The sequence below is a fragment of the Lactuca serriola genome, chromosome 6, assembly GCF_051521515.1.
Source record: "Lactuca serriola cultivar US96UC23 chromosome 6, Lser_US96UC23_V15, whole genome shotgun sequence".
NCBI lineage: Eukaryota > Viridiplantae > Streptophyta > Magnoliopsida > Asterales > Asteraceae > Lactuca > Lactuca serriola.
Genome location: NC_136413.1, coordinates 197,469,696 through 197,479,596, shown reverse-complemented (window position 1 = coordinate 197,479,596; position 9,901 = coordinate 197,469,696). Strand labels below are relative to the sequence as shown.

Here is a 9,901-nt window from a genome sequence, read left to right as displayed (position 1 = left end):
TTGGATAAGGTAGAGAAATTTAATATATAAGCAGGAACAAACACTACACAGATAAGAATAAAATAAAAATATATTTTTGGTCATGGATATAGCTGATTTTTATAATTTTTGTAATTTTTTTTTTCCAATTCTAGTCATTATTTAAAAGTTTTTTTTTATAAATATTTTGTGGTCCCTAATCCAAGAAAATTTATACACTCTTTGGAAATAATATGCAGAAATCGGCTAAGACCAAAAACATTACAATAAATAGGGACCAACGTTACAATAAAAAAAAGGCTAAAATTATAAACATCAGCTATAATCAGGGACCAATAGTGTAATTTACTCTAAAATAGTAGTAAATAGAAAAAAAGGGATAGAGGAAAAATATCACGAGCTTGGTGGTGGCCGGCTAAGACTGAGCTGATTTCGATTCACGGCTCCGGTGGCAAAGCCAGGGCCAGAACTAGAGCCGGCTGAGAAAATGCTAGCGAGTGCAGCCATGGCTTTAACTTGCATCTCAAGAGCTGCAATATAATCGGCTACTTCTTCTAATACAATAGGGAAAGGCTGTTTCCGGCAGCCGGGAACTAACCTCCCGAGATCACGTGTTTTCCGCTTCACCGCCGGTAAATTCATGGACTTCAACCTCAAAATACCCATTCTCGGCTTCTTAAACCGACTTTTACCGGTCGCCGTCGCAATGGCACCTCTTTGCCTCAGATTACTCTTCATGAATTTATGCTTCAGTTTGTTTGAGAGAATCGCTCGGCTCCATCGACTCCGCCCTTTCGCCGCCATTGCAAGGACACGGTCAGCGGCTTCACGAACCGCACGTCCACGAAGCGAAACAGAATGTGAAGACGTACCGGAGCTCAGCCGGAGATGGCGGAGAGCTTCGAAGAGTTTGGAGCTATATGCTTCCTGTCGATCTTCTGATTTCCATGACGTAATCTCGTCGTGGTCATTATTCATGTTTTCCGGCACCTGATTTCTTATGCTGCTAAATTGTTTTAGCATTTTCTTCTTCTTTCTCCGCTTCGATGCATCACGTGGTGCGTCTGTGTTGTTCGTCACCGGATTTGTAGCCGCCATCTACAAAATTCCGTTCCCAATTGTTCTTCCGGTTGATGTGAAGACAAATAAAATTCTAGTAGATTATAAATCGGAGCATGTCAGGAACAAGACAAATCATTCACATCAATATTGAACATACAGATTCGTACGGGGAAAATTACAGATTCGTTTTCTTATCCGAATGGGAGATTACAAAATCTCAACATTGTAACCAAATCTACCAATCGAATCAGAGTTCTTTTTCAAATAATCAAACAGAGAAAATAATAAACCAACATTCATTATCTAATAAATATCTACACGAAGGATTACCTTTAAGAAGAAAATGTCGGTATTAATATTCTTCTTCAGCTAGAAAGAATATACTCCCATTGACGAGGAATTTTGAAGAGAATCAGCTCTGTTTAGTGCTTTGTTTTCTGTTTGAACGGGAGAGAAAGAGAGAGATGGTGGGATATGAAGTGGGGGAGTAAACTACAGATTTACAGGGTAGCACGCATTGGCCCGTTCGCCTCCGTGTCTTTTTAAATCTAGTGTAATGTTCCGTTTTATCCCTTTTACTTTTGAATATTTACATAAAATTCCTTATTTTGTTTCTTTAACATTATGGTGGTGGTGAATTGGACCCATTGCCCCCATTTGGTGGCCTAAACTTCTTGTCTGCTTTAGTTTGTCTCCATGACTATTGAAAGGCATCTGTCTGCACCAATTTCTATCGGCATGTTCCAACATGGCTCATGTTCGAAACATGGTCGACAAAAAGCTTGAGTTTTCGCTTGAAATGTGTAAAGGTAATCTATTTATTGGATTTGGGCTACAAACTATTGTTTTGTCTCGACTCATATTAGAAGTAAAGTGAAGCAACACGGTAGTGAAGGGTCAAATATGCAAGCTCTTCATAGTGGAAACATACTTAACATTAGATGCCTATTTATGATCCATGGGGATAAAGTAACCATTACACCAATGAAAAATACATAGTTCATTTACATTGACATCAAAACATAAGGCTAAGGGAGTGGTTTTTTTTAACGGCAAACTAATCTACTCCTAACTATCACAACCTATGTTTCAAGCAAGATTTGAATCCATGACCTCTCAAATAAGAAGGCCCCTCCTTACCAACATGTCACATAAACATAGCATAATGGTAAACAATAGTAACATGTTTTTCAACAAAAAAAAGTAAGTCAATCAAGAAAAAGTCACAAGCCTTCTATTCTCTCTCTCTCTCTCTCTCTCACACACACACACACACACACACACACACACCGATGAACCAGCAAGTTCATATTAGCGCACACCCTTAGTGCATGCTAGGGGTGGTTTTCATGCACGCTAAGAACTTTGTCGATGGCTCTTAGCGTATCTACTCCCTAAAGCATAAGAGTAAACAACTAACAAGTTCTATGGTAAAGAATATTTTTAAATCTTTTTCATTATTGTGCTTATTTTGTAAAGAATAGTGAGAAGACTCAGGTAAGTATAGTGAGAAGACTCACCTCGTAAGTAATTACCTCTTAGGTAATTATAGTGAGAAGACTCACCTCGTAAAGTAAAGCAGTATATCCCGTACCCGAACTGTCGGTCTAGACTCCACCTAACATATATCACGTATTACTCTAATTATCTTTATGGCTTCATTCCTTTCAAATTTTGCCACGTTCACCTCCAGCATTGACCCCGTGCATTTTAAACCTTGGATGGAAACCTCTAATCTTGCCACATCCTCCACTCCTTTAAATCTAACGAAAGCAAAGTTCCTCCTATTTAGACCTTTCTTTGTCGCCATATACACGTCCGAGATATCTCCATATCTTGAGAAGATCCTCTTGATGATCTCCTTTCGAGTCCCGTCGGGAAAGTTGGAGACGAACATTGTTGTGATGGTGGTTGGTGAGTACACTCGCCGATTACCTATTTCGCCGTTGGACCTCATGTTCTCCCGAGTTTTTTATCCGTAAGCCTTTACTCTTTCGTTTATATAAAGAAAGGAGCATAACGGGATTCGAACTTGTGCCCTCTAACTCCCTAACCTAGAGCCTTACCACTAAGCTACGAGCTAAGTTCCCTGACTAATTCTCAGAAGGGTAAAAGACCATTTTACCCCTCTATAGCCTCCAAAGTCCACAACATGACCAAAACCCTAAAAGTCAACGAAATTCAACACCTAGCGTGTACGTTGGGCATACGTCCCTTTACGCTGGGCGTTCAGTCAGTCAAGCATGCATCGGGGTGGCTCAACGGCACGCTACGCGTATCTAGGAGTACGCATGGCGTACTCCCTAGGTTTCCTCTTTTCACTCTTTTAGTCTTAATCCGTTAAGACCATTGCTACTATTACAAATCTGGGCTCGATAAGGTCCATTACTCCATAAAGTTGGTGACTTTAAGCGTTAACATGGCTGGACAATTCTAAATCTCATAAACTCATCCTTTACTCACAAGGGTCCTCATATCTCATGCATGGAGAGATCTTGACATCCAATATCTCATTTTTATGAGTCCAAACAACTAGAAACACCTAAATGGTCATGTATTATGCGCTGGAGTTCACAAAACTCATAAAGCTTCAAGCTTGGGACTTAAAACCCTAAAAATGGACCAAAACATGAACTAATCAAACAATGAGAAAGCTTTGAGCTTGATACCTCTGAATGATGTACCAACCACAGAGAAAATCAGATCCAAAAGCTTGGACACCAACTTTTCTTCCTTCAAAGCTCCTTTGTAACACCCTAAATTCAGAAGGTCAAGAAAGGAAAGAAAAACCGCAAGTCAAGAACTCTACTCGTCGAGCCCAGGGAGGAACTCGACGAGTAGGAGCAGATTTGTAAAATGTGGGTTAAGTGACCTACTCGACGAGTCGGTAGACCGACTCAACGAGTTGGTCTAGTTTTGGAAAACCCTAAATTTGGGGCTTGGTACTTTATTTAAGCATCCTATTGTCTTTCTCTTGGTCTCATTTCCAACCTCCAAGACCAGAACCCACAGATCTTGAAACCCTAATGCTTGTGAGCCATTTTTTAGAGAGTTTTTTTATCCTTGAAGTCAAGAAGAAGAAGAAGAAGCAACTTGAAGGCTCAAGGAAAGGCTTGTGGATCCAGAAGTAGCTTCCCAATCTCATCACTTTCTGGTAATCAAGTCTCTAACTTGATCATTAGTTCATTAGATCTATTCTTTCCCCCTTTTATGAAGATTTTGGTCCAAGAATGGTTGCTTGTGGGATTTGGATGTCCGCAAGCAAGATCCTTTTAGATCTGGAAGTATTCAGGGAGGTTAAAGCATAACGGTGGAAGCTTTATGCCATTAGAACTCCCCATGCAAAGTTTAAGAGGTTTTTATGGCCTTTTGAGCAAAGAGGGCCATGTATGGATGTAAAGGCAGTAACTTTGCGTGTTACTCCGACCCTAGAAGGTTAGATCTAGGTCCTGGATGCTTTGTGCCTGACTGAGATCGTCTTAATAAAGTTGGACTCACGAGGACTCGATGATTTGTTCTTAGGACTCGGCGAGTCGGGTCATGGTTCCCCAATGTTTCATGTTTCTGTGTAATGTGGTTGATTATAGAGGAGGACTCAATAGGTTGGATGGGTTGTTGGACGTGTAGACCAAAGAACTCGACGATTTCAAGGCAGAACTCGGTGAGTTGAGGATGAATGGCTCGACTATGATGAAGACGGACTCGACGAGTTCAAGAATGAACTCGACTAGTCACGAGCAAAGGGTCCCCATTTGTATGAAGATGGACTCGAAGAGTTCCAGGAGAACTCGACGAGTAGAATCAAAGCCCATAAGTAATATGAGGATTGTGGGACTCGAGGAGTTGGTGAGTCAACTCAGCGAGTTAAATTCAACTCGGAGAGTTGACTTTGACCAAGTTTGAGGGTATTGTAATCTAAGTGTTGATAGTTCGGGAAGCCGAAGGATCAGAAGTTCAGGAGTTTCCGGTTAGCAGTTAGAAGTGTTTCAGCCTGTCTTTAGCAGTGTGAGGTGAGTATCCTCACTGTGTGCATGGGTCTACGGCCACAATGTCGGCCCATTATGTTTATGTTTATGTATAGTAGGAAGACCCGGGGGTTAGCCCTATGCACTTATTGTTATATGATCCGAGTTACGACCTGATGTCGGGAGAGGCCTGAGATATGTTAGAATGCTAGAGGTCTTTGTGATTCTTGCATGTATAGGTATGACAGGTTCTAGACCGGGGGTCCGATGTTGGGGTAAGCCCGAAGTATGTTAGATGATAGTATGTTTTCAGACCGGGAGTCCGATGCCAGGGAAATCCCAAGGAAGGTTCTTATGTTGTATGATAGATTATTCTTGTTGTCTCTATGATACTTGTATGTGCCTGGTAGGGAGGTGAGTGTGGGCGAGGCCCCGTATCACATCACAAGCTTGAGTATGGATGGGGTTCCATATCTCAATATTAGTAGAGTAGGGGCGAGGCCCGTGATAGGAAAGGAGTGAGTGTGGGGGGGTTGTATCTCACTACTAGCAGGAGTATGGACGGGGTTCCACAACTTCTCAGTAGCAGACCAGGGGCGAGGCCCAAGTTAGGCGAGGCCTTTGATCAGGGTAGAGTTAGAGTATGTTTATTTATGTACTAGTATGTTATTGATTGTATGTATGTGTATAGCAGGCGAGGCCCAGAGACCGGCGGGGTCTAAGGGAGACATATATGTATACCGAGCGGGGCTCGATGCCAGGCGGGGCCTGATGTCGGGCAGGGCCCAATCCCAAGCTGGGCCCAATGCAGCGGGCAGGGGCCCAATATGTGGTCTTATGTATGTGGTTATACGTATGTGGTATGTAGTAGGTTTGGGAACTCACTAAGCTTCATGCTTACAGTTTTCAGTTTTGGTTTCAAGTACTTCTGGTAGCGGGGGGAGGAGCTCGGGATGATCGCATGGCACACACCAAGAAGTTTTAGCCTGGGATGTTTTTACTCTGATAAATAGAACATGTTTTGAAATGATACGCTGATTTGATATATAAACCTTTAGTTATGGTTGAAATGATTTGATACTTATGGTTTTATTAATGTTTTAAAAAGAAATTTTTGGTCATGATTTTTTGGATGTTACAAGTTGGTATCAGAGCCTTGGTTTAAGGGATTCGGGCACACTCTCGGGTGTGTTTGAACTCAAACTGAGGACTTGGTAAGAAAATTTTCAAAAGAAACTCGTTTTATAAAAAGAACTTTGAAAATAAAAGGGATCTCGGAAAAAGAAAAAGAAAAAGGGACTTTGAAAAGAGAAAAAGGGTGGGGTGCATGCAATCAGCCAAGCATAAGTAAGTTCTCCCAAATTAACCATACAAGTTTATGTTATGGTATGGACATGTGATCAAAATGCTAATTTAGGGCTAAGGATCTAGGAAGGATGCCTTATATGCCTATTATATGAGATTGTTGAGCTGTATGCTTGGTTAGACAATGGTAGGGTAGCCTGATTAGGTTATACATGATTATATGAGCTTAGATCGCATGTTAGTACAGAATCTTGATATGTGAATATGATTGCTTGATTTATGTTATGGTTAGATTTTCCTTTTTGTCTGAATGTTGCTTGCTTTATGCTTTGTGGGACTCTAAGTGGTGAGAGTTAGTTACTAGGTGAATACGCTAAGTCACATGTGATCAGGGTTGGATAATATTAGAGTATTGGATTTAACCCTATTGCATAGCTCTCGTTTGAATCTTAACCGCTGTAGGGATGAGTCCCTTACTCGAAGGATTATCCGAGCCTCGTTACATGTGATTGTGTTCAAGTAGTGGCTAATTGGCATTACGAGGAGGCCTCCAACAGCTAAGGATTGGCTTGGGACGGAGGTTTCCCTAAGGTAAGCCTAGGATGAGATTAGTGCTGGGAATAGTAGTAGTAGTGAAAGGGACTTGGTGGAGTCGAGGCAACTCTTGAGGAAAGTACGGATGGATGTGGAAGGTAGTATGTGGTCGTACTACTGAAAGCATAGGATCCGTACTCGATTCAAGAGGGGTCGATATAAAACCAGGAAACTTGTAGTATGTCACAGAGGAGGCGCAAGTAGCTCCCGATATTATATGTGGTTGAGTCTAGAGGAGGACTCAACAGGTTGGATTGGTTGTTGGACGTGACCAAAGAACTTGACGAGTTCAAGGCTAAACTCGGCGAGTTGAGGATGAATGGCCCGACTATGATTAAGATGGACTCGACGAGTTCAAGGATGAACTTGGCGAGTCACGAGCAAAGGGTCCCTATTTGTATGAAGATGGACTCGATGAGTTCCAGGAGAACTCGACGAGTACAATCGAAGCCCAGAAGTAATATGAGGATTGTGGGACTCGGCCTGGTTTGAGGGTATTGTGGTCTAAGTGTTATTTTAGGTATTGATAGTTCGGGAAGCCGAAGGATCAACAGTTCAGGAGTTGTCGGTTAGCACTCAGAAGTGTTTCAGCTTGTCTTTAGCAGTGTGAGGTGAGTCTCCTCACTGTGTGCATGCGTCTACGGCCACAATGTCGGCCCGTTATGTTTATGTTTATGTATAGTAGGAAGACCCGGGGGTTAGCCCTATGCACTTATTGTTATATGATCCGAGTTATGACCTGATGTCGAGCGAGGCCTGAGATATGTTAGAATGCTAGAGGTCTTTGTGATTCTTGCATGTATAGGTATGACAGGTTCCAGACCGGGGGTCCGATGTTGGGTTAAGCCCGAAGTATGTTAGATGATAGCATGTTTTCGGACCGGGAGTCCGATGCGGGGGAAATCCCGAGGAAGGTTCTTATATTATATGTTAGATTATACTTGTTTTCTTTGTGATACTTGTATGTGCCTGGTAGGGAGGTGAGTGTGGGTGAGGTCACGTATCTCATCACTAGTTGAGTATGGGTAGGGTTCTATATCTCAATATTAGATGAGTAGGGGCGAGGCCCGTGATAGGAAGGGAGTGAGTGTCGGTGGGGTCTCGTATCTCACTACTAGCAGGAGTATGGATGGGGTTCCACAACTTCTCAATAGCAGACCAGGGGCGGGGCCCAAGTTAGGTGAGGCCTTGGATCAGGATACAGTTAGAGTATGTTTATTTATGTACTAATATGTTATTACATGTTTTCTAGCAATCTATCATAACCCCGAAGTAGTAGCTCAAAAATCTGATCTTCGACCATGCGATAGAAATCCATCTTCGCGATCAGATTCAGTATACTCTTTCTTTAAGTTCCCTTTCCTTTGCTTGATCCTACCAAACATCAAAATGTAACTTAGTCATATCATGTATTGATAATCAACAATTACGAACTTAACAGAGTTAGATAGTGGACTTACCTGAATCAGAGTCAAACTGTTTGATTCCTTTCAGATCCTTCAGGTAGCTAGGGCAGCTTCGCTTCCAATGCCCATTTTCTTCACAATGAAAACATATAGACTCTTTGGGAATGGTACAAAAGGCTATTCCAGACTTAGACTTTCTCTTTACCTTCCGGTCAACCGGGTTGACTAAGGCCGATCCCTTTCCACTGGGAAGAGAAAGCTTTTCTGGTCTTCCAATGTTATCATTGTCCATGTCCATGAAAGTTTGAGAAGTAGACCTTCCACCCATATTTGCTTGACTATTGCGCCAAATCATTTCTGATTCAGCGGCAATAAGCAAATAAGAAAGATCTAATAGGGTCATGTCGTGATCTGTCACATAATAGTCTTTAATAAACTTACTATATGACTCAGGAAGCGACTGAAGGACCCAGTCAATAGCCAACTTCCTTGGGACAATGACACCCAACATTCTCAACCTGTCAATCTGTGACTTCATTCCTAAGACATGCGTGTACATAGGTCTTCCATCTTCATGTTTCATTGAGAGCAGGGCTTGAGTGATCTTGAACTTTTCAAGTCTTTGAGCTTGTGGGTCAGGGAGAATAATTGGAGGAGGAGGAGGAAGAGAAGTATGATTTCCAAACTCAGGAATTCATCTTCATTAGGAAAACTTGTTCCATAAGATTTGGGAAGATCATTGTTGTCTGAAACAGATATCTACAAAGGGAGAAATTCAAGTTAGTTGATTTAAATCCTTAATATAACACCCAATATGAAATATTAAGGCTAGGACCCAACACAATATTTTATAACTTGGAAGAGGGATGCTGTAATCCAGGCTATAAAATATTTGAAGGTTGGTGAATGACGATACACCAATTTCCACCATGAAAAATGAAATAAATTATTAGGTTTTAATTGGATTTGAAACTCCTAGATCTTTTGAGATTCATTGAACTTTCAATGGCATGTTTCAATCTCGAGTGTGCCCTTCAGGTTTTGTGACTGGGATGCTGAGGATCACAAAACAAGGTGTGAATAACCATGCAAATATATTTGGTACCTTTAATTTTTACCCCTCAATCGTTGTGCCGGTTAACCACACGAGCTCCACCGATACTATGATAAACATTAAGTTACCCTTTCCCTACCTTGTTAAATCAAGCTAGTGTTCCGGTTAACCACACATGCTCCACTAACCGACTTAAACAAAGTGCAAAGTGTAATTTCATGGGTTAGAACCAAATTCACATTTTCCTAAGTAACTAATATTGGGTATTAATAAGAGTTTTAGTTACTTAGTATTTATCATTAATACTTTTAATGAAAGGAGAATTATAGTCCTTGTCCTACCCATTCGGCTAACGACCCTCCACAAGTCAAGGAAGCGGTGGGTGAGAGTGGACACCCATTAAACTGCCATTTTATAGGCAGTAACCTTATACCCCCCCCCCCCTTATAGACCGGCTTCGTGAGTGATGCATACTAATGGTAAAATGACTTCACTCTTATACATATAAATATTATTAACTTTATAATATTATAAAG

The 9,901-nt window shown here is 41.4% G+C and overlaps 1 pseudogene across 1 annotated transcript; it reads right to left on the bottom strand.

Annotated features, from left to right (window-relative positions):
* Positions 1 to 213: 213 nt before the first annotated feature.
* LOC145057749 (transcription factor bHLH148 pseudogene) lies at positions 214 to 1,555 on the bottom strand (annotated as a pseudogene). Its single transcript, XR_013686178.1, has 2 exons — positions 1,372 to 1,555; positions 214 to 1,132 (listed from the first exon to the last, which is right to left on the bottom strand). The product of XR_013686178.1 is annotated as a transcription factor bHLH148 pseudogene (transcript).
* Between the last annotated feature and the right edge of the window lie 8,346 nt (positions 1,556 to 9,901).